Source organism: Balaenoptera musculus, chromosome 12 (assembly GCF_009873245.2).
Source record: "Balaenoptera musculus isolate JJ_BM4_2016_0621 chromosome 12, mBalMus1.pri.v3, whole genome shotgun sequence".
Taxonomy (NCBI): Eukaryota; Metazoa; Chordata; class Mammalia; order Artiodactyla; family Balaenopteridae; genus Balaenoptera; species Balaenoptera musculus.
The window spans coordinates 80,538,386-80,565,019 of NC_045796.1; the positions used below are offsets into that span (position 1 = coordinate 80,538,386).

Consider the following 26,634-nt stretch of genomic DNA (forward strand, 5'->3'; position numbering starts at 1 on the left):
TGAGGAAATGGTGAAATGAAAGAGATAATTTGTGAACTTGGCTGAAAGGCTATGCAATTCTTCCTGAAGTTTTTTCAAATTGTCACAAATCTAAAAAAAAAAAAAAATCCAATATGTTCACTCGAAAGAATTCACATATAAGTGGACCCATGCAGTTCAAACCTGTGTTGTTCAAGGGTCAACTGTATAAAGAAAACTCCAGGCTCAGAGTGGACCAACAGCAGAAAACCAGAGTGAACAGTCTATCTGGATCAATGCCAAGCTCTCAAGATAAAAAGTCAAGATGGAAGGAAAAACTCATCAGGTTTTTGGTGACCCTCAGCAGAATTCGTCCAAATGGACGCCTGAGTAACAAGAGCAAATCCACGGGTCTGTGAGCTGGAAGTCTGAAGCCTGTGAGACTTGCTGATTGGCCAGATTCTCACCAAGTGTTGCAGTTCTCATGAGGTCTTCTTTGACACTCTGGGGCACACATGTGCTGCCTTCACGCTTTCATTCATGTGAATATTTCTCTCATCAGCCTATTTCACCAAGAAGGTTTTAGAATTACTGTGGTCATTTCAGGGAATTTCTGACATGAACAAGATGCAAGTGGGGAGAAAACCTTGGGAGGAGATTCTCTGACTTGTGTGTCCAAACAAGAGGTTACTTTTTTAAAAAATTGAATTATAATTGTTTTACAATATTATATTAGTTTCAAATGTACAACATAGTGATTTGATAGTTTTATAGTTTATACTCCATTTAAAGTTATAAAATATTGGCTATATTCCCCATGTACATCCTTGTATCTTATTTATTACATCCTTGTATCTTATTTATTTTATACCTAGTCTTTGTACCTCTTAATTTCCTTCCTCTACCTTACCTCTCCCTCCAACCCCTTTCCCCACTGGGAAACACTAGTTTGTTCTCAGTATCTTTGAGTCTGTTTCTTTTTTATTGTATTCATTTGTTTGTTTTATTTTTTAGATTCCACATATAAGTGAAATATCAATACCCATGATATTTTTCACAGAACTAGAACAAATAATACTACCACAAATACTAGAACAAATATTAGAACAAATAATGCAACCACAAAAGACCTCAAATAACCAAAGCAATCTTAAGGAAAAAGAACAAAACCAGAGGTATCAATCTCCCTGACTTCAGAATACACTACAAAGCCACACTAATCAAAACAGCATAGTATTGGCACAAAAACAGGCAAATAGATCAATGGAATGGAATAGAGATTCCAGAAATAAACCCACACACATATGGTCAATTCGTCTATGACAAAGGAGGCAAGAATATACGATGGATAAAAGACAGTCTCTAAGTGGTTTGGGGAAAACTGGAAAGCTACATGTGAAAGAGGTTAGTTTTTAACTTAAGAGATCCACCCCTCAAGTTTTCCTACTTTGGTGATTAATGAGTACCAGTTTTTTAATCATAAGTTTTGATGGAATAGTTAAAGGTCCTAGTTATTGTTTAAATAAACTGTAATGCTTTTTCTCTTGTGTGTATATCTGTAAAAATAGGGTTTCTTTCATCTGACCCGTTTCCCTTGCTTGCAGAGGTTAGATAATTAGCCTTTTATTGATAATTTTATATCTATCTTAAGCTGGCTTCCTCTTGTTTCTTCTTTCCCTTTCTTTTTCCCTTCTCTTTGGAATTTTGGAAGTTAATTTGTTCATGAACATTGCTCTGTAATGATGTGTAAATTCTAGAATATCTAGTGTAGATATAAAGTTTAAACTTTCCAAAATAAAAAAAAGAGACAGAGGAAATATTAAAAAAAAAAAATTTACAGTCACAAACTCATATTTTTTGAAATGTAACTTAAACTTTCCCAAGAGTGTTTATTTCTGTTCAGGGGAAAACACTTAATAGTGCCACTTCCAGGAACACTGTTTCAAAACAGTTGCTTTCAGGGTACGTAGTTCAGTATACAAAAATACCTTTTTTTCCAGGTGATTTTCCCTTATCTAGGGCTTTCAAGGGGAAGCGAACCCTGGGTACCACCAGTGTGCAGGAATCTTGGTTATATCTCCCTACAAACAAGACCCTCCTCTTAGCTCCTTCTAGGAATGTCGCTCTGCTACGTCTTGACTATGTCTTTCATCCTTTCCCTGAACTATCTCGCTCCTCAGTATAGGTTGCCAGATTTAGTAACTAAAATATATAAAATGCCCCTGTAGTTACAAGATGGCAGCCCAGAGCTTGGCACTGTTACACTGTTATACTGAAGTGGGAGATGGTCTCCTCCTCACTCTGAACATAGCAATGAGGCCCCTGGGAAAAGCAGTGTTTGAGACTCTGGGCTTAATAACCATGAAGTTTTCGGAATAGCATGAGCCCTAGAAATTCACTGGGAGCAACCAAGCGCTCTTCCAGGAGACCAGAATCTACCTCAGACTCGAGCTCCTCTATCGTGACCTTGGACCTGCCAAAAGAATCACAGAGAAGGAATAAATGGAAATTGGAATCAAGATGACAAAGCAGAAGATGTGGGAGCATTCTCTGTGGTCAGTGAGGAAGTCTTGAGGAATAGTCATTAAAAGAAGCAAAGTGTAGGAAGGTTAAATTTCAATCTGATAGCGAAGGGGCTTTTAAATGTTTCAACGGTGTGGTTATACTTTCTGGAGGAGGACAGTTTTCTGGATTTGGTAAAGGCACTGGAGTTCAGCCTTCACAAGGACTGTCAAATGGAAAGAGCAGTAATTAGTGCCCCTTCCCTCAATAGTCCAAAGACTGGGACATGGACCAAGGCAGCCTTTGATTCTATTACTTCAAAAGGTTAGAAAAAGAGTTCAAATCCCAAAACTAGTGGCCCTTTTCCTGTCTTTATTGGGATAAAGCATACCAATGGAATGCTAGTAACAAGAAGTCAGCTGTGTTAAACTTTTTCTTCATGATTGGATAGTGAAGCATGTGACACAAACCCGCTCTGACCTGGCACCTATCTTTAAAGACTGTAAGAAATATTTAGCAAACATTAAACATGGGAACAGTGGCAGTAATAATTATCAAAATGGAACTAACAAAATGTTGGTTGAAACACAGTCTCTTTCCCTATTTGGTTCAAACAAATTACAACAAGAATCATCATTTTTGTTTCATGACAGCAAAACGAAAGCTACATCTGAAAAGAAAGTGAAGTCTGTGTCTGAAAAGACAATGGACCCATTGCTAGGAGCAACAGACGCTTTTGCAAGAAAATTGATGCCTCTGTTTTAGGCTTGTTAAGCTTTGGCCCCCTGACTGGATTTTTATTTTCCCTTGGCAGACCAGCTTTTTTGGCAAAAATATTACACAAAGTAAACCAGTTTCTTCACCATTTTTCACTACAACATTGGTGAGCCAAGCAGAAAATGGCAGAAATGAATGCAAAGGTAGAGATAAAGGAAGAGATGATGAACCACCCAAAATAGTAATTACTCAAGTAAAAGGAGATGCTTTTTACTCCAAAGATGATAAACTATTCTATAAGAAAATGAATTTAAAGAGAAGGGTATAGGTACCCTGCATTAAAAGCTATAGTAAATCAGAAGCACAGCATTTACTGCAGGCAGACACCAATTCAGAAAATATACTGCTGAATGTTTTGATCCCACCTATAACTGCTCTAAAAAATGAAATTTACTTTAAAGGTGGAGGGAGTCTGTGAGAATATATGATGTCACATTAATATTTAATATTCAAAATATGCTGCAGCTCTGTGTTACTTCATAGTCTCTCCAGGTGTACCTGGGAGTCCTCAAGGTTGTGTCACAGGTGTCAGTAAATAGTGTATTCATGGTCACTGACTCAGGCTGCCTATGTGAGGTCCACTGTGCTAACAATCTGAGAAACATGCCCTTTACCATCAGCACAGCTGCTAGAGCCCCTGAAAGGAATGCTGCACTGCAAGGGGCAGGTGCCCTGTGGACCTTCTTGTCTCTGTTTCCAGCAAAACAGAGTGGTGTTCCATAGTGGTTGACTTGACTTGTCTAGCCAGGCTGTTATGAGGAGGGTAGGATGAGGACCCATCCCCTTTATTTTTTTCTTCCTTTCACTTTCTCATTGGAATTGAAAAGTCCAATAACTGAAATAAAAAATTAAAATCATCAGAGGCATTCAACAGCAGATTTGAACAGGCAGCTTAAAGGAGGTAGGGAACAGAGATATATTAGAAGAAAGTTTTTGTATACTACTAAAATTAAGTTAGTATTAACCTGAATAGGTTGTTATAAATTAAGATGATGATGATGATAATTCCCAATGCAACCACTAAAAGAAAAAAAAAAGAAAAATGAAAAATTATATAGTAAAGGAGCAACAAGAGAATTAAAATGGTAAACAAGAAAATAACCATTTAACACAAAAGAAGACAAAAATGGAGGAAAGGAGGAACAAAAGGACATAAGATATATAGAAAATAAAGAGCAAAATGACAGGCATAAATCTTATCTGTAATTTAGTTAAAGTAAATTTATTAAACTCCCCAGTTAAAAGGCAGAGGAGATTGGCAGAATTAGTAAAACAAACAAACAAACAATTGAGTCCCCAAATAGATGAAAGAAAAACTGACAGGATTAAAGGGAAATATAGATATATCAACAATAATAGAAGATTATTATTATACCTCATTAAAAATGTATGGAACAACTAGAAAGATGATCGGCAAGGAAATAGAAGACTTGATTGATACTATAAACCAACTAGACCTAACAGACATCTATAGAACACTCTACTGAAGAACAGTTGATTATACATTCTTCTCTAGTGCATATGGAGCATTCTGCAGTATAGACAATATCAAGGCCATAAAAAAGCCTCAAAAACTTAATAGGACATAAATCTTACAATGTATGTTCTCCAACCACAATGGACTAAAATTAGAAATCAATAACAGAAGGATATTTTGGAAATTCATAAACATGTGGAAATTAAACAATGCAATCCTATATAACTAATAAGTGAAGGAAGAAATCAGAGATACTAGAAAATTATTTGAGATGAATAAAAATGAAAAGAAAACATTTCAAAACTTATGGGATTTAGCAATAGCAAAAGGGAAATTTATAGATGTACATGCTTACAATTAAAAAAAAAAAACCATAAATCCATTACCTAATCTTCCTTCTTCCTTCTTAAGAAACTGGGAAAGACAATCAAACTAATCAAAAGAAAGAAATAATACAGATTTGAGTGAAAAAGTCAATTAAATAGAAAAGAGAAGGTATAGAGAAAATTAATGAAACTTCCAAAAAATAGGGGAGAAGGGAACCATTCCTAATTAACTATTTTAGGCCAGTGTTTTCCCGATAGGAAAACCAGACCAGGATATCACAAGAAAAGAAAATTATAGGCCAATACACCATATGAATATGAACCCCAAAATCCTCAACAAAATACTGGCAAATCAAAACAAGCAGTATATGAAAAGGATTAAACACCAAGACCAAGGGGGATTTATGCCAAGAATGCAAGTTTGGTTCAACAAGTGAAAATCAATCAATGTAATACATCGTATTAGTAGAATAAAGTAAAAATACATACAAACATACATACACCAAACGAACCACCTGATCATCTTAAGAGAGGCAGAAAAGAATCTGAAAAAATCCAACACCTTTTAATGACAAAAACATTCAATAAATAAGGAATAGAGGGGAACTTCCTCAACCTGATAAATGACATACATGAAAAATCCATGGCTAATATAGTATATAATAGTGAAACACTGAAAACTTTCCTCCTAAAATCAGGAATAAGACAAACATGCCAGCAATTTTCACTTCTATTCAACATTGTACTACTGGATCTGGCCAAGACAATTAAGCACGAAAAAGAAATAAAACGCATCCAGATTAGAAAGGAAGATGTAAAATCTCTTCTATTTTCAGATTATATGGTCTTTCATGTAAAAAATCCTTTAAAGTCCATAAAAAAACTATTAAAGCTAAAAAACAAGTGTAGTTTGGTTGCGGGATACAAGATCAATATAAACATTGGTTGTATTTCTATATACTAGAATTAATAATTCTAAAATGAAATTGAGAAAACAACTCCATTTACATTAACATTGAAAATACTTAAGAATAAATTTAACAAAAAATGTACAAGATTTATAGACTAAAAACTACAAAACGTTGTTGAAAGAAATTAAAGAAAACCTAAATAGGTGGAAAGACATCCTGTGTTCATGGATTAGAAGACAATATTGTTAAGATAGCAATAATCCCCAAATTAATCTACACATTCATCACAATATCTATTAAAATTCCAACTTCCTTTTTTACAGAAATGGAAAAGATGATCTTAAAATTTATGTGGAATTGCAAGTGTCCCAAAATAACCAAAAAATCCTGAAAAAGAAGAAAAAATTGGAGAGCTCATACTTCCTGATTTCAAAACTTACTATAAAGATACATAAATCAAGATTCTATGGTACTCAAAGATATGCATATAGATTAATAGAATAGAATTGAGAATCCAGATATCAACATTTATAGTCAATTTATTTTTGACAAGGTTGCCAAGACAATTCAATGAAGAAGAGTGCTCTTTTCAACATATGGTGTTGAGAGAACTGGATATCAACATGCAAAAAAAAAGAATTTTTACTTATATTTTTACCATATAATATAATTTACACAAAATTGATTAAGGACCTAATGTAAGCACTAAAACTATAAAACTCATAGAAAAAATCACACATGTAAATTTTCACAACCTTGGATTAGGTAATGATTTCTTATTTATAACACAAAAAGTACACAACACCAAAGAAAAAGTAGATAAAGTGGACAAAATTAAAATTCAAAATTTTTCGTTTTAAAGGGTAGCATCAAGAAAGTGAAAAGACAACTAGGGACTAAGAGAAATATCTGCAAATCACTTATTTGATAAGAGTCTAGTATCCAGAATATGTAAAGAGCTCTCACAACTGAACAATAAAAATACAAATATCTCAATTTAAAAATGAGTAAAGTATCTGAAAACTTTTCTTTAAAGAAGATGTACAAATGGCCAATAAGCACATGAAAAGATGATCAATATCATCAGCAAATCAAAACCACAATGATATACTACTTCCAACCCCCTCAGGTAGTTATAATAAAAAAAGTGGATGATAAAAAGTGCTGGCAAGGTTGTGGAGAAATTGGAACCATCATACATTGCTTGTGGGAATGCAAAAAGGTGCAACTACCGTGGAAAACTTGGGCAGTTCCTCAGAAAGTTAAATATAGAGTTACAGTATTACACAGTAATTGCACTCCTTGGTATGTACACAGAGAGAAATAAAAACACACAAACACTTTACACAAAAACTTGTATACAAATATTAATGGCAGCAGTCTTCATAATGGCCAAAAAGTAGAAACAAATGAAATGTCTACCAACTGATGAATGGATAAATAATAGCAGTATGTCCATACAATGCAATATTATTCTACCGGAAAAAGGAATAAAGTTCTGATAAATGTTGCAACATGGATGAAACTTGAAAACATGCTTTGTGCAAGAAGCCTGACAAAAAAGGCCACAGTTATATGGTTCTATTTATATGACAAGTCTAGAAAAGGAAAATCAGACAGAAAGTAGATTAATGGTTGCCAGAGATTGGAGATTAGGAGGGGAATGGAAGTGACTGCAAACACCTACAAGTTTTTGTTTGTTTGCTTGTTGGTTTTTTTTTCCTGAGTGATTGTAAATATTCTGAAATTAGATAGTCGTATTGGCTGCACAACCTCTTGAATGTAGGAAAAACCACTGAGTTGTATATCTTAAATTGGTGAATTTCATGGTATGTAAATTATATCTCAATGAAAAAATACAAAAACTGAAGGAGGGGCTTCCCTGGTGGTGTAGTGGTTAAGAATCCGCCTGCCAATGCAGGGGAGACGGGTTCGAGCCCTGGTCGGGGAAGATCCCACATGCCACAGAGCAACTAAGCCCGTGCACCACAACTACTGAGCCTATGCTCTAGAGCCCGCGAGCCACAACTACTGAAGCCTGCGTGCCTAGAGCCCGTGCTCTGCAACAAGAGAAGCCACCGCAATGAGAAGCCTGTGCACCGCAACGAAGAGTAGCCCCCGCTCACCACAACCAGAGAAAGCCCACGTGCAGCAACGAAGACCCAACACAGCCAAAAATAAATAAAATAAAATAATTAAAAGAAAAAAAAAAAAAACTGAAGGAGGACTTCAGTCACAAACAAAAGTCTTTATTACATTAATTCAGGCAAGTAAATACATGGGACTTTGACAGACTCACATCCCAATTTATACTCAGCTTGAAATTACACATATTTATAAATTAATTTTGATACAGAGTACAAGACACATCACATTTTACAATTTCTCCCTGCTGTCTCTTCAGGGGGCATAAAAAGTTCTGATTGTCCTATGCTACATGTCCCATTCAAGGAAAAGCCTCATTCTGTGTTGGTTACCACTGATGTAATCGTTCTGAAGCTTGTTGGTGGGGGGCCTGAGTGCATTCTTGCTGGCCTTGGTCCAGCATAGTTTCCCATGGCCTTCCACGGCTCAGTTCTTAATTTGGGGAACCTTGCATATCTCTTAGCTTCTCAACAAAAGTCCCGTCACGTCTTGTGGTATTTCTGCAATATAGAAGCCACCGAAAGACAAGATTTGGCTAACTTCTCGGGACAAAGGAAGAAAAATACCTACAGCAGATAGAAGAAGACACTCAACAAATTATCTGTCCATATAAGCAGAGGGGAAAAAAAATGCCTGGAATGATTTATACCAAAATGTGTTGAGTGGTTATCTTTGGACAGTGGGAATAATAATGGTTTTAAATTCCTTCCCTGTACTTTTTGTAGCAAAAATATATTCTTTAGTACTTTTAAAAACCCTACTTAGAGAATTCAAGTTACCCAGCAAAGTAGACTAACGACCAATTGCAGCTAAATATAGCAAATAAATGCCAAATAATTTGCAAAGTAATAGGAAATGTGATCCAGTTGATAATGTGCAATAATAGAGCAGACGTCATCTGAAAAACATTTCCTTTATTACTTTCAAATGGGAACTTGCAGAGGAAAATAGCTTCTCATTTCTACCTTCTATTTTGGCTCAGTAGCAAAAGGTAATCAGAACACATAGGGATGGATCCTTTAAAGCTATGATTTCCTTAGATATTCATCAATAAATATTTATAATATTTATTTCAGTTAAGGTCATGGGCTTCGGAGCCAGACTGCTTGGTCTTCAATCTCAAATCTGCAACTTACTAGCTGTGTTACCATGGGCAGGTTAAGTTTGCTCTCATTCATATGTAACAATGGCTCTTCCTCTTCTAGGTATGTTTGTGTGATCATATAGAGAGCACTTAGTACCATGCCAGGCATTTAATAAACATAAATTTAATAAATGCTGCCATAGACATTTAGCTTAAGCAACCCCATAGACACAGTTTATTAATAGAAGTAAATTTGGCCTTTAGTATAGTGTATATCCTATAAGCATTTAAAAATTCAAAAGCAAAGACTGTATGGTACATAAGTTGATTTTAGAAAACATTCCTAATATTAAGACTCTCAATTTAGCTGTAAAGTCACTTCCAACACGAGACATCAGTGGTTATTGAGCTTGAACAATTAGAGAGCTGCTTTTGTAAACTCTAATCTGAATTGTGGCTTTGAAATTCTAACGATCAAATTTAGTTCTAATGATTCTAATGATTAAAATAAGTGTGCTTTAGAGAAACAGACCCAGTGTAGGCTCTTAGAACAAAATATTAGCAATTGTGTTAGTGGTCATAGATGTGCCTGCCATCTGCGGTTAACTGTTTTGATTAAGTCTATAATCTGAAAATGTGTTGTTACTCAGCTTGAGGCTTGTAGAGGAAGGAGTCCTATTCTATTCTGACTGCACGATGCCATTTGGTGGGGATGCATGCACCCTGTTTACTCCCAGAATCATTAGACCACAGGAAAGTTTGCCAAGTTCCATCTATGCATGTGTAGCTTGAGGTCAGACCTGTTTTTCCTTAAAGTTCAATTTCCTTATAAAGACAACCCTGGCCTCCAGACATCCCCATGCAGTTTTCTTTGGGAAAAAAAAAAAAAAAAAAAAAAATCTAGCACATTCTGCAGTTCACGTGGGCTTCATTTCCATTGTTCTATTTTTTTTTTTTTTGAGTTGTTCACATTGCAGAAGAAACACGTTAATATCCTTTCAAATGAGCAGAGACCATTTTAAATAGATTAATAAATAGTGACTTTATAGATAGATATCAGGATTCAAGGATATGAAAATTAATGCTAATTTATTTTCATTTTTGAACGAGCAAGATTTGTTACCAGAAACACATAATTTAGATAAAACAAGCAGAAATTGGAGATTGTATTTATGCATACTTAAGGCTAAATGAAAACATTCTGGATATAATGAGGAATGAATTATTATTCTCTAATACAAAGGTGGTTTATTTTGAAAATTAATGTCAATTCTGCTGAAACTTAACGCACCAAAAATTGCCGAATGTTTTCCTACTTTGTTAGGAATAAAATGGATTATTATTTTCTTCAAGGGACAGAATGAGGTTTTGCAGGGGACAACATTGTTATTAAATCTCAGGGACAACATGATATGCTGAATTTTGATTGGAACAAAATATTGGCTGTTCTTTTAGTGGTCATGGATGCACCTGATATAAGTGGTTAAACATTCTGATTAAGTCTATCGTCTGAAAATTTATCACTTTACTTGATATTTTATGTAAAAACCAAGACACTCTCAATGTGCAAAATTTTCTCTTCCTCTGCAATAAGCCAGGTCTTTTAACTCATACTTAGATATTCAACACGCTTATAACCAATTTTCCACTTTCAATTTATCTTTCTTTTAATACCAACATCAAATTAATCATTGTAGGTGGTGTCTCTCTGTTCCATAAAAATTATTCTCTATGGCTTTGAGGTAAAGTGCACACTCTTTAAATCAAAATACCCAGCCCTTTAAAACGTGGCTCAATCTGGCTTTTTAGCTTATTCTTCTAAAATTTTCCTTTATGGACCCTCACTTCATTTCAGTCAAACTGTCCTAGTTGGCCTCTTATAAATTTGTTCATGCTTTCGTTTCTCTAAGCCAGCAGGGTGTTTGGAGCCCATGAATCAGAATCCCAAGGAGTGTTTGTATGGAGCTGATGCTTATTAAAAATGCAGATTTCTTGGTCACACTCCAGATCTATTGAATCAGAATATCTGGGTGCAAGGCCCCCAGATCTGCATTTTGACAAGCATCTAGATGATTCTGATTCACATGAAGCATTTGTCTTCATCTTTCCAGCCATCCTAAAGTATCATTTTCCTAGTATGTCGACCTATTGGGATTCTTGTATGTAATCATGAGTTCTTCAGAACTCTGTTCAAATCTCACCTCCTTCAAAAAGCCTTTTCCAATTCCCCAAGGAAGATGTTTTTTATTTTCTTTACCTTCCTGTTGCTTATTGTTAAGACTCCTCTTATAAGACTTATATGCTATGTCTCTGGTCCTGGAACAACACTGAAAAAGGCATAAGAGCAGAAGATTTGAACTGTTTTTTCTTGATCCACATATAAGAAATATATTTTACATCCAGACATAACACACACACACACACACACACCCCACACACACATCGAAGTTGAAACAAATTTCACAAAACAATATTTATCCTTATTGCATTAAATGCCATTTAGTTATTCCCATTTTGTATTATATTGTATTGTACTCTATTATATTCTATCTATTTCATTATGAAATACTTACAGAGACATACTTAAAAATATCATGGCTCACCCATAGGCCACTATAAATGTTTTGAAAAATACAGATATAAAGGGCTAGTTTGCACCCAGCAAAACACGTTGTAATGTTTTCCCAAGTGTTTAATTCCTTGAGAAATCATTAGGCAGATTATTTTGAAACGATTAGATTATGGATTGGCAGAAATTAATATTCAAATGCAATGAGTTTAACTAGCTACATGATAATTTTGATTTGAGCTAGTTTCTGACAGTAATACTTGCCTGATCAAATAATTTTAAAAGGCTAGAGTAGTTTGAATTCATCAATAAAAAGATCATATTAAAAGACATAAAAATAGTTGGATTTCTCTGAAGACTCAGGTATTGCATCTGTCTCTTAGAGTCAGTTTTTCCCTTACATTTTCAAAAATAATCCCCTGTCCCTAATTAAACCTCAACAGTTTATGTGACAGAATCTGAGCATATCTATTAAGGATGATGAGTTGCCTTGAGGATTGTAGCAGGTAGACTTGGTCATTTTATAATCCATAACCTAGCACAATGCTATTCATACACTAAATTATCAATACATATTTATGAATAAATAAATAACTTAATGAAGAAACTATGGATTAATATCTGAATTTCCATTGGCTGAATTCATAAAGTTATATTTTACTTAAGCCATTGCAACCCACTCTAGATTTAAAATTTTTACTTAGAAATAATTTAATTTTACTACTTGAGTAGTATTCCATTTCAAATGGACATTACCCTCTTCCATTATTATTTGGTTAGGTGTTTAGCGCATTGCAATTTCATAGTATTAAAAAATTGCTTTATTGTGGTATATTCACATTAATAATGAAAAACATACCTATTCCCTAAATGGAAAATTGTGTGACTCTGACAAGTTGAATATTCTGTTATACTTAATGCAAAGTAGTTGACTTAATTTATATCTATGCATATATATGTGCATATATAAATATATGTGTATATATATAGATTTTATATGTATGTGCATGTTCTTTTACTACAAGTCAGACATGTAGAGGAAAATGTGTTACATTATTTGGATAAAGCTGATCACTGCTTCACAAATCCTCACAAACCTTTTAGCTGGAGAAAGAAGGAACTCATACATTCTGGTTTTTAAACCTAATCTGAGCTGATATTTTCAATAGTCACTTTGGTAATATTTTGTCTCTTAACATCATCGTCATTCCTCTACCTCTTCCTTTAGATAGTTTTGGGTATAAGTGAACAAGGGAACCTTAGTGGTAGAGAGGGAGATGGTAGTGGTCTTTTGTCTTTGAGCTAGTCCTTAGATATGTACTGTCTGGGGTCCACTGGTTTCTGGAATGATAACTTTGTATTATCTCTAATGTTTAATTGCTTGCAAAATCTAAAGCAAACATGACAAAAGACTCAGATCTGATAAAGTTGACTGGTGGTCACATGGTTGTTACTTTTTCTTTATATGTCTCTGTGTTTTTGACCTATCTGATAAAAAAATTTAAAAACAACATGCAAGTCATCTGAAGTTAATTGTTCACTCTAATAGTAATTTGGGTTAAGATACTTTGGCAAAGAAAGTGCAAAACAAGAAAGTAAAATTACAGGCTAAAGCAAAATTCAGGAATTTTGTTTATTCATACTTTGCCCCAATTATCTGAAATAATAGAATCATGATTTTTCATGTGTTTTCTGCTGACTGTCCTTACACTTTAACTTATTCCTAATTCAGTATCCTTTTTATCTGTGGTAACTAACCAGTGATAAAATATAAAATAAGACAAAGCCAGTCAAACTTGAATTCACAAGATGCCAAATATTGGAATGGAAATTTCACTGAATCAGCTAACAATTTCAAAAGATCTAAATTTTTGACACAGTGTAGTCAAGGAGCCACAGAGCTAGCTGAATTTTGCAATATTTATCTAAATATTTTTATATGTTACTCATGCAAAAATTTACCCAAGCTCCCCAGAACTTAAAACTGTGTAGTTTCATGGAAAATTTAATCAAAATAATGGGGTGCAAATAAATCAAAATCTATTTTATGTCTTACACTCTCAAATCATCAAATTTATTCACATCCTGTAACATTTAAACACTGAGTGTTATTAAACCAATCACGTAAGATGCTTGGCTGAAAGAAGAGGGGCCAACTAAACGTTCATCATGAATTTGAGGTCCCTCATTAAATTGTGCCACCAAAATTTAATCCCATGTAAACCTAATTATCTAATGCTTATTTTCCTTTTTTTATTAGTTTGGTAGTTTCCAGCCGAGGTGTTATGAAATCTAGCAATAAAACAAAGGAAACCCATATTAACTATTCATAATGTAGCTATGAAAGTGACTGAAAATGATTAGTTACATAGTAAACTTTATATTTTCTTTATTTTGGGGTTAGCTCTGTAAAAACTTTATGAAATATGTACACTGATACAATCAAAAATAGAAGTAGGAATGCTGGGAGGCTGAATCGTTTTTATTTATTTTATTAAAAAAAGTTAATTGCCACACTATGTATGAAAAACCCAGGAGATAATATATTGAGGAGAAAATAAAGACATCTGGAGAAGCCAGGCAAAATTATAGAAATGCTCGCATAGCCATTAACTTATAAAATCATGGTTGTAACCACCTCGAGAGCATATTGGCAAATTCAAAAAGGAGTATTTTTAGATTTTTAAAAAATAAGCTATGGATGTCGCAGCACATTATACTGTGAAAACAACATACATAAAAATCTATTTTAAATGCTTGTGAATAGAAAGGATGCTTAAATATAAGAGAATATTTTTAGGATAGAAGAAAAGTTATGTTAAAATTGGATGAAATTTATAAAGTCTTAGATAATTTTTGGTAGTACTTTAACCATGTAGTCAACAGGCTAGACTAGGTGTTAACGTATCTTATGCTTCATACATTTTCTTCTTCTTCATGCTCATTCACTGACCATGTTTTAAAATATAAATACTAAATAGCAGTTTGTGGGCTGTCTGCTATTTGATTATTTGAACTCTTTAAAGAGAACTGGATCACTGGTAATATGACAACAATCCTTCTTTCTGTAAAACTAGAGTCATTTTGATTCCCTAGGTTTCCTTTTCCCATCCCTAAATGAAGAGTTGAAATACATTATCTCTGAGTCCCTTCAAATGTTCAGTTTCCATGACAATCTGTGAACAGAACGAAAGTTTCCAGAATTTCAATGTGCAAATGACAGAGAAAGGGAGATGGGAAAGTACAAAAAAGACCAAGTAACTTCCTTTCTAACAACTCATGTACCATCCAGGTCATGAAGGAGCAGATAATAGATACAACCACATTTCCAGTTTGGGGAAAAGATACTGTGCCAGAAAACACTAAAAATGGATTTTTCTGCTTTTAAAATAGTCCAAACATAGGTTAAGGCACAGGGGTGCTTGATAAGCATCCAGGTGAGCCTCTCAGCATCCTGGTTTTGCCTGATGAAGGGATATTATTTATTAACTCCTTCCAAAGTCTCCTTTGTTGAGTAAGTAGAGTTGCGTACATATTGTCAGACATACAAATCAGATGTCTACTCTCACTAAAGTCAAATAAAAAACCTAGTAGAGTGCTTCCACTTTCACCTCAGAGATATACAGAGCTGGAAAGAGCATCGTTTCTATCCTAACAAAATGAAAACCTAGGCAAACTACAAATTAATGATTTTCTTGCACTCACCAGAGAAATAAAGTTGCAGGTTAGGCAGCTTACCTGAAATTTGTAGAGAGGCACCTGTAGCGAGAAACAAGATCCATGTATTTGCTTGCCTCAGATAGAATGCCATCTAATTTGGTAGAAAGATTAAGGTAGAATTTTTTAATGAACTGCTGAAGACTGAGTTTAGGCTAATGCGAGAGCACTAACAAAAAGAAAGTTTGAGTAGTTGTATTAATTTCATACAAAGTAGACTTCAGAACAATAAAGATTATCATGGATAAGTAGGATACATTATGATACAGGGATCAATTCTCAAAGAAGGCGTGGCAATCCTGAATGTGTATATTAAAATCTCCTATTATAGTTGTGTTTCTGTCTATCCTGCAAACTCATGTGGTTTTTTTCCTTATGAAATTTCTTTACTATTGGATGCATAAATATCAGTAATTAAATCTCTGTTGTAAATTGTAGCTGCTAGCACTAGAAAATATCCTTCTTTGCCTTTTTTAATGTTCTGATTGCTATCTCAACAGATTCTAAAATTTCCAACTTTGCTTTCTTTTTATTTTTATGATGGTATATATTTGTTCATCCTGTCATTTTTTTTTTTTAAACCTGAGTCTAAATATTTATTTATTTATTTATTTTTGGCTGTGTTGGGTCTTTGTTTCTGTGCGAGGGCTTTCTCTAGTTGTGGTGAGCGGGGGCCACTCTTCATCGCGGTGCGCAGGCCTCTCTCTTGTTGCAGAGCACAGGCTCCAGACACGCAGGCTCAGCAGTTGTGGCTTACGGGCCTAGTCGCTCCGCGGCATGTGGGATCTTCCCAGACCAGGGCTCGAACCCGTGTCCCCTGCATTGGCAGGCAGATTCTCAACCACTGCGCCACCAGGGAAGCCCCCATCCTGTCATTTTAATCATTATGAATTTCTTGGTTGTAGGTATATCTCTACTAAATAGCATATCTTTGGATTTTGCTTTGTTGACAAATTTGAACATCCTTTTCTTTTGATAGCTATGTTTTGCCAATTTATGTTTGCTGACAAAGTTAATGTGTTTGGCTTTAGTTCTGCAATGTTGTGTTTCATTATTTTATATGATGAATATAAATATACTATATTTATATGATTATATATTCATATATATACATGTTTATATAAATATACTTTTAAATGTAATTTCATATATTTGTTCTTACTTTTTGTTTTATCAAATATTTAGAAAGGTTTGTTTTCTTGTCTTAATAACCCCCTGTATATTAATTCTTTTATACAGTACTCTTCATACCCACCCTCTTTTTAGAGACCATTAATCTGTTCCCCCCACACAGGAGAAAAATGAGCTAGTACTATCTTCTACTCTTCTCCATCTCCAGTGGTCTAATCTCAAGCAACATACTTGAAATCACTGAGTTTGTTCTACATTTTATATACATTCCCAATTATTACAACATTGTTGTAGTTGCACTGTTTCTACCTTGTCAGAGAATATAACTATCATATACTATTCCACCTCCCTGAAAATCATTATCTAGTCTTTGTTCTACAGGTAAATGTAGATTCTATGGCCATAACCAGTCCTTTATGCCAGTGCATTTCTGGTCATTTTTGTTTTTTGAAGCTTATTCTCAAGTAGATTATTATTCTCAAGTAGATTTTTTGAAGCTTATTCTCAAGTAGATTCAGCAATAATATTTCCTATGTTATTTCATTTTCCTCGTGGTTTGTCTATTTATACAAGAAGATCAATTTGATCTGAAAAAAATTCTTTATTGATAATTTTTTTCTTAAAATCTTACACATGTTACTCCATTGCATTCTAGTATAAAACACTGATCTGGAAAGGCCTGAAATCTATTTATTTATTTATTTTTTCATTATAAGTGACTTGGTCTTTGTGCCTGGATTCTCCAAATATTCTTTCCTTTAGTTTTCAGGTCAATAGTTTTATTAAAATATATTGCAACATTGGCTGTTCTGGGTCAATTCCCCCCAGTAGGTGGCGTAACCTTTTAAATATAGTTTCAAGCTCTTTTATAAAGTTTAGGAATTCTTTTCTGAAATTGTAATGCTTAGCATTTATTCTGTACTATTGCTTTGATTTTCACTTTCAGTGACTCCTGGTGTACTTATATTAGATCTTCTTTACATGTCCTCTATCTAGCACTTTCTCTCAAATCCTTTCCATCTCTTTCATTACTTGTTTTAAAATTTTATTTCTATATTCTCTTTATCTTTTATATTAGTCGTTATTTTAATATGCTTTAGTTCTTTCTAATTTGGTCTTCAAATCTATCGTTATTTTTTTCTTTTAATTCTTTTATTTTCTTCCTTTTCAGTTCATCTTACATTCTTACTTATGAGTTTTTATAATTCTGGTTTGTGTCGATCTTTTATTGCTTCTAGCATTTCTTAATTTCTTTTAGCTTGATTTGAAATTTTTGGTTAAATTATGTATTTGTTGCATGGGCATACCTTTCTAATGTACTTATTTTATCGATTCATTATTTTCTTTTTCTACAATAAGTTTTTAAGTGATTCAACTGAGTTCATTCCTACTACTTATATTTAATTGGTTTTTTAAACTGAACTCTTAGGAAGAGATGGTGGATGAGGACAGCCCAGTTTCAAGACTTAGAGCTTCCCCTTCCATTGTTATAAATAAGTTCACAAATATGGCCTCATACTGAGATCTCTTACCTTTATCTGATCTTTCTCTTTCCTTTCTTCCTGGTGTTTTTTTCTTGCTCAGTTTGGATTATATCTTCAGCAGTTTCTCCCCAATGCAGGATTGTTTTTCTAGAATGGAGTTTCAATTGGTTAAGTTTCAGAGTTCATAAGGGGCCAACCAACCAATTTAACACCATCTGAACTTCCATAGGTGCCTTGTTCTTACCTGTGAATTTGAGCCTGCAAAAGTCCACATTTGTTTCAGCCACTAGCCTCAAATTGGCCTGCTGATTTTGGAGTTCTCCAGCTCTTAGAGCCCCCAGAATGTCTAGTCCTCCTTCACTTCCTTCTACATAGTTAATATAGGAAATAGTCTTCTTGTTATCTTTCTTTTGTCCTCACCCACTTGCATATTGAAGTTACTGGGAATTCTTAGTTTTTCTGTAGATATTGTCTGTGTATTTTATGTTTTATTATCCTAATTGTTTTACATTTTGTGAGGGAAGATTTGAGGCAATTACAAAACTATACCACCATCACCATCTTTCTCACAATCATCTTCAGTACTTGTAAAACAGAATAAACTAGTAAAGAAAAACTTACAAAAAAAGCAAATGAAATGCCTATTACTTTAACCTTAAGAGTACAAAGTACAAACAAAGGACCCCTCTTCAGTTCAGTATAAAAGATCTTAAATACTATGATCACAATTTCATATGATCTGAGAATAGGATTCTAGAGAAGAAATTTACATTAAAGTGAAAGAAAGCCCTGAAACATTCTTATGCTCTCAGTGATACAATTCACTTTCTGCATTGTTGGAAAGTGATCTCGATTGTTATTTTTCCCTGGAGCCATGCTGTCCTATACAGTAGCTACTACCTGCAGGCAGCTACTGAGCACTTGAACCATGTCTAGCATCACATATAGAAGTGATAGTATTCTTGATATACTGGATTAAATTAAAATATTATAAAATTCATTTCAATTATTTCCTTTTACTTTTTTATTTATTTAAAATTTTTTTTATTTTATATTGAAGTATAGTTGATTAACAATGTTGTGTTTGTTTCAGGTGTACAGCAAAGTGATTCAGTTATACATACACTTGTATCTATTCTTTTTCAAATTCTTTTCCCATTTAGGTAATTACAGAGTACTGAGCAGAGTTCCCTGTGTTATACAGTAGGTCCTTGTTGGTTATCTACTTTAAATAGAGCGGTGTGTACATGTCAATTCCAAACAAAATTCAGAATTATATATGTGGCTTGCATTTGTGGCTCACATTATCTTTTCATTGGTTAGTACTGCTCTGGAGCATGAGAATCTGCATTTTCCTGTCTCCCTCCTCTGTGTCCAACTGAATCTCAAGGTATTCTGTAATATTATAAAATATAAGCAGAATAAACATTGGTATGAACTCATGTTTAGCTTAATATAGAAGAATATGGTTACATATAGAAATGTTTACTGCTGTGTGTATATACATGGGTTAGTAGATATACAAATAATTTATGTAGATACTCTGCCCTCAAGGAGGTGAAGCATAACTCCTCACTTCTTAAGTGATATAGCATAGTGATTTCCTTTCACAAAGCACAGTATGGAAAAATAGAAAGAATAAGGTCAACACAGGAAGAGGGTGAGAGAGTGAGAGTAAAAGAGAGAGACAGAGGGACTTGTTTAAATTCTTAAAACCAGTGATGCTTGATTTCAACCCCACCATTATCCTTTCTAATTTAATGAACCAGTAAATTGCCACTTATATTTTGCTTAACTGTTCTAATTTATCTCTTCCAAATATAAGATTTGTATTTAACAGGATTCTCCAAAGAAACAGAACCAATAGGGTATAGCTATAGATATAGATATAGATATAGATACAGATAAGAGATTTGTTATAGGAATAGACTCATGGGATTATGGGGGTTGAGAAGTCCCACAATCTGCCACTGCAAGCTGAAGAACCACAAAAGCCAGTGGTGTAACTCAGTCCTAGTCCAAGGGCCCGACGATCCAGGGAAGCCAATGGTCTAAAAGTCCAAAGTTCTGAGAAAGAGGGCCCAGTGGCATAAGTCCTGTTGTGAGTCCAAAGGCCTGAGAACCAGGAGCACTGGTGTCCGAGAAGAGGAGAAGATGTATGTCTCAGCTCAAGCAGAGAAAGCAAGTTTGCACTTCCTTTCTACCTCTTTGTTCCATTCGGGCCCTCAGCAGATTGGATGATGTCCCCCAATCTTCTCTAGTCAGTCTACTGATTCAAATGCTAATCTCTTCCTGACACACCCTCACAGACGCACCTAGAAATAATGTTTTGCCAGTAATCTGGGCATCCCTTAGCCAAACTGACACATAAAATGAACAATCATAACATTTGAAAATATACCCTCTTCCCAGAAACCCTGCTTTACTCTTCACTCCCTAAGCTCTTGCCTCAATTAACTAATTTCTTTCACCAATAAATATCTCAAATGAGTAGTCTAAACTTAATTTTTTATTCCCTGGTTACCATGGAACCCTTTTGCTTCCATCCTGCCCGCCACTTTTTTTTTCTTCTGTGACGTTGGTATTTATGTCCCCACTTTCATTCTTCACAGTAGTAATTTGAAGCTTCTCTCTCTTTCTTATTTTTTTTTTTAACTTTATAAGTCAAACTAAAGGCTTGCCAATTTTATCTACTTTTAAAAGAACCAATTTTAGTTTTATTGATTTTTCTCATTTTTTTCTATTTCTTATTTCTTTTATTTCTTCTTTAATCTTTATTTTTTTCTTCCCTCAATTTGGGTTTAGTTTGCATTATTTTGAATTCCTTAAGGATGAAATTTTAGTTATTAATTTTACTCTTTTTAAAATATAGGTGTTTAGAGCTCTAAATTATAGTTTTTATAGTTTTAGAGCTATAAATTATAGTTTCTATAGTTTTAAATTTTCTGATTTCATTACCTTAGTGAAGGGTTTGACTAGGACTGATATTTCCTCTCTAAATAGCAGTGAACTCTTGCTGGACTTGTCAGCTGAACCTGGCCTTAGACTGCAGGACATGGAGACAGTCCTGATGCAAAGATGTGTCTGGGGGCAATGCAGAGCTCAAGAGTCAGGTGAGCAGTCCCTCTCAGGTGGCAACCTGGAGAAGCAGAGGCAAAGTCCAGATAGGAATCAGGAGTCCCAGAGGAGAGCAAATTCTGAGTGAAAGGAAGGAGCTATGCCTCCATCTGGACCATATGTCCCATTTTTGCAAAGGCTGGCTGGATTGGGTGCTGGTGAGGGTGCCATTAGAAGCATAGCCACAGAGAGAGAGAGAATTATAAATGATAAATTAAACTCCTTCATTCTTATTAAAAAGGATAAGAAAACCAAAAAGACCAACTTTGAAAGGCTGCCATGTGCTATTCTTAGCTCACTCCTACAGAGACTATCTTTGACCTCAGTTTGGCTTCCTAGTGTCTTTCTTTGGTCTAGTCTTCTGAGTTCCTCAAGGTATTAGAGGTTGGAGGGAAAAAATAAGGAGCAATCTTGTGCTCTGTTGATGGCTGCAAATAGGGTCAAATTAAATGTTTATCTCTTCCATTTTACATCTGAATTACTGACAACATAGAGTGTCACCAATCACATTGTACTAACTCAACATTAAAAGATATTTAATGATGATTTTTGTAATTATTATACAGAACATCTCCAAGTCAGAAAAGGAGCTGATTTATTTTTTCTCCTACAAAACTGCTTTTGGCCTCATTTAAAATTATCTAGATATATAAAGATAAAACATTTTAAAACTCTGACTAGATATCAAAAATATTAATATTTTTCTTAAATCACTTGATTCCATTTAATGCTTTTATATAATTTTCATAGGTCAGCATATATGTATATGTATGTATATACATATGTTTATTTATCTGAAAGTATAAGCATAGTGAGACAAAATAGAAACATTACTATGTGTGTCCCTTTCCTCTTATACATTCCATTTCAACCTTTGCTTTTAATTATACTTTAATTGTTATATATTTTAATTATATTCTTTCTTAATAGCCAGTGTACCTTCGGACAATATTTATATTTTCTTTAATATCATTCACATATTAAGTAATTGTAAAAATGGTACATAGAGTATATAGTTAAATATGATCAATAAACAAGTGACATGTATATAGTAAATAAAGAACATTTTATGGTAATCAAAGGGCATTAGATATAAGTAACAGTAGATAGAGAAACCTTATCTTAACACAGATATGTTTCATAAAATTAACTAAAAACCAGTTTTATATAAATTCACACACATAACACCTCAGGGTGATAACTCCTCAGACTTTCAGAGAGTATTTTCAGGTTAAGATTGACAGAGATGTTGTTTGCTTTTTCTGTTTCTTTTCATTCATTTATTTATTTGCTGGGCACATACCAGGTGATAAGTAAACAATACAAGCAAAGTCCCTATTCTCATGGAGCTTCTTTTCTACTGGGGGAAGGCAGCATGGAAACATGTAGACAAATGTTAAAAATGATAACATTTCAAATGCTTTTCAGAGTTATAAAGAAAATAAAGGTGGGTAGTGGAATATGGGAATAATGACTGGAGAATGCAGTATTTTAGGTATAGAGATAGAAAAGGCATCCTTGAGGAGGTGTATCTATTCCAAAACCTGATATATGCAAAGCAGTTAGGCATGTGGAAATTTGAGGGAACCTGCTCCAAGCAGAGGGACCCCAAGTGTGAAAAGCTAGGGGCAGGAACAAGATTGATCATCTGTGGAAGTGGAAGAAAACTAAGTAGCTGGGTTCTAGTGAAACAGGCTGTAAAAGATGATGTAGGAAAAGTACTCAGGGGCTGTATGGTGTAGGGCTCTGTGGGCTCTGGTAAAATTTGACTCTATTCTAAAAGTCAGGAGAAGCAATAGGAAGATTTTAGGCAGGAGAGTAAAATAATCTGATGATGAACCACGGGACTAGGGAGCCGGCAGGGGACCTTCTGGTTTGGCTTTAACAGGTGCATCTGATCAGCCGTCCTAAATTCTCTCCCCATTTATCTTGTTTTAACTGCATCCAAAGCCGAGCAGGGGACTGTGGAAAGGCAACCTCTTTTGAAGAACCTAATGGTTTAAAGGAATCTGTTTCTTTTGGAGAGTATTGAAGACCATAAAATGTTGGAATGTTGGTAGATTACCCATGAGAGAATGATTGCCAAAGGGATTTAAAAATGCGTATCGGGAACAAAATGTTCCCTTATCCACAGGATAAAGAGTAGAAAAAGTGCAATCTCTCTTTTTTTTTCTCTTTCTCATTACAACAACATTCTTCTTCTCCTTCTTTTTTTTAGTTAGTATATTGTTTAATCTATAGAATTTGTACCATTGTTGAAAAAGACATGTCACTTCTCAAGTGTTAGTCATGTATTTTATAATAAAAGTCAAACAAATGAGAAAAAAACTAAAATTATATTTCTATCTCTTTCAATTTTCTTCTCTTTCAATGATCTTTCAATAGATGATAAATTCTCTTCTTTTGCTAGAGGTTCAAAAGGAAAAAATTGATAGGACAATCATTTCACTTCATTTTGGAAGAACTAAAACAGATTAAAGTGTTATTTATTACTGTCATGTTACTATTCCATAGAGCCCAAAATATCAATGGTAAAAATGATTATGTAAACACTTTTGTATATTTCCAAATAATTAGGTAATATTTTTAGAATGTCATCAAATCAGTTAAATACCATTAGAAATAATGAAAATGCTTGGGGAATTCTTTACCTAACTATAAAGCATTTGGCTTTTAAAAGATATATTTGATCTCATTGCCTACCAAATCTGAACAATCAATATCTCCAGCTATCTCTTGAATATTTTCATAAAAATTGAGCTCATAAATATTACTTTTTTAGATTAATGGTTTTGTTATTTTATAAAAATTATGTATGCTTGGGATAAATATTTAAGAAATATATAAAATGAGAAGAAGGATTTTTAAAAAACCATTCCATATCTAACCAACTAGAAATAAAAATGAAAGATATGTGATTTCATCCAGAAACTCTCTCCCCCCCCACTCTTTCACTCACTATATCTATCAATCTATCTATCTATCTATCTATCTATCTATCTATCTATCTATCTATCTATCTATGTATCTATCTATCTAACATCTATCTATCATCTATCTATTATCTATCTATCTAACTTTCTATCATCTATCTGCACCTGTATATCTACATCTATATCTACACACACACACACACACACACACACAATATAAGAAATAATAGGTCGGGGGGGAGGAACCAAGATGGCGGAGTAGAAGGACGTGCTCTCACTCTCTCTTGCGAGAACACCAGAATAACAACTAGCTGCTGGACAATCATCGACAGGAAGACACTGGAACTCACCAAAAAAGATACCCCACATCCAAAGACAAAGGAAAAGCCACAATAAGATGGTAGGAGGGGCGCAATCACAGTAAAATCAAATCCCATAACTGCTGGGTGTGTGACTCACAGACTGGAGAACACTTATACCACAGAAGTCCACCCACTGGGGTGAGGGTTCTGAGCCCCATGTCAGGCTTCCCAACCTGGGGGTCCGGCAATAGGAGGAGGAATTCCTAGAGAATCAGACTTTGAAGCCTAGTGGGAATTGATTGCAGGACTTTGACAGGACTTGGGTAACCAGAGACTCCACTCTTGGAGGGCACACACAAAGTAGTGTGCGCATCAGGACCCAGGGGAAGGAGCGGTGACCCCAGGGGAGACTGAACCAGACCTACATGCTAGTGTTGGAGGGTTTCCTGCAGAGGCGGGGTGGAGGGGGGCTGTGGCTTACCGTGGGGACAAGGACACTGGCAGCAGAAGTTCCAGGAAGTACTCCTTGGCATTAGCCCTCCCAGAGTCTGTCATTAGCCCCACCAAAGAGCCCAGGTAGGCTCCAGTGTTGGGTTGCCTCAGGCCAAACAACCAATAGGGAGGGAACACAGCCCCACCCATCAACAGTCAAGTGGATTAAAGTTTCACTGAGCTCTGCCCACCAGAGCAACTGTCAGCTCTACCCACCACCAGTCCCTCCCATCAGGAAGCTTGCACAAGCCTCTTAGATAGCCTCAACCATCAGAGGGCAGACAGCAGAAGCAAGAAGAACTACAACCCTGCAGCCTGTGGAACAAAACCCACATTCACAGAAAGACAGACAAGATGAAATGGCAGAGGGCTATGTACCAGATGAAGGAACAAGAAAAAACCCCAGAAAAACAACTAAATGAAGTGGAGATAGGCAACCTTCCAGAAAAAGAATTCAGAATAATGATAGTGAAGATGATCCAGGACCTTGGAATCAGAATGGAGACAAAGATCGAGAAGATGCAAGAAATGTTTAACAAAGACCTAGAAGAATTAAAGAACAAACAAACAGAGATGAACAATAAAATAACTGAAATGAAAACTACACTAGAAGGAATCAATAGTAGAATAACTGAGGCAGAAGAACGGATAAGTGACCTGGAAGACAGAAAGGTGAAATTCACTGCTGTGGAACAGAATAAAGAAAAAAGAATGAAAAGAAATGAAGACAGCCTAAGAGACCTCTGGGACAACATTAAATGCAACAACAGTCGCCTTATAGGGGTCCCAGAAGGAGAAGAGAGAGAGAAAGGACCAGAGAAAATATTTGAAGAGATTATAGTCGAAAACTTCCCTAACATGGGAAAGGAAATAGCCACCCAAGTCCAGGAAGTGCAGTGAGTCCCAGACAGGATAAACCCAAGGAGAAACATGTCAAGATACATAGTAATCAAATTGACAAAAATTAAAGACAAAGAAAAATTATTGAAAGCAGCAAGGGAAAAATGACAAATAACATACAAGGGAACTCCCATAAGGTTAACAGCTGATTTCTCAGCAGAAACTCTGCAAGCCAGAAGGGAGTGGCATGATATACTTAAAGTGATGAAAGGGAAGAACCTACAACCAAGATTACTCTACCCGGCAAGGATCTCATTCAGATTCGATGGAGAAATCAAAAGCTTTACAGACAAGCAAAGGCTAAGAGAATTCAGCACCACCAAACCAGCTCTACAACAAATGCTAAAGGAACTTCTCTAAGTGGGAAACACAAGAGAAGAAAAGGATCTACAAAAACAAACCCAAAACAATTAAGAAAATTGTCATAGGAACATATATATCGATAATTACCTTAAACGTGAATGGATTAAATGCTCCAACCAAAAGACACAGGCTTGTTGAATGGATACAAAAACAAGATCCATATATATGTTGTCTACAAGAGACCCACTTCAGACCTAGGGACACATACAGACTGAAAGTGAGGGAATGGAAAAAGATATTCCATGTGAACGGAAATCAAAAGAAAGCTGGAGTAGTTATACTTATATCAGATAAAATAGACTTTAAAATAAAGAATGTTACAAGAGACAAGGAAGGACACTACATAATGATCAAGGGATCGATCCAAGAAGAAGATATAACAATTATAAATATATATGCACCCAACATAGGAGCACCTCAATACATAAGGCAACTGCTAACAGCTA

The 26,634-nt window shown here is 34.8% G+C and overlaps 1 pseudogene; it reads left to right on the plus strand.

Annotated features, from left to right (window-relative positions):
- The first annotated feature begins 1,302 nt into the window (after positions 1 to 1,302).
- Positions 1,303 to 3,655, plus strand: LOC118905030 (annotated as a pseudogene).
- Positions 3,656 to 26,634: the final 22,979 nt, after the last annotated feature.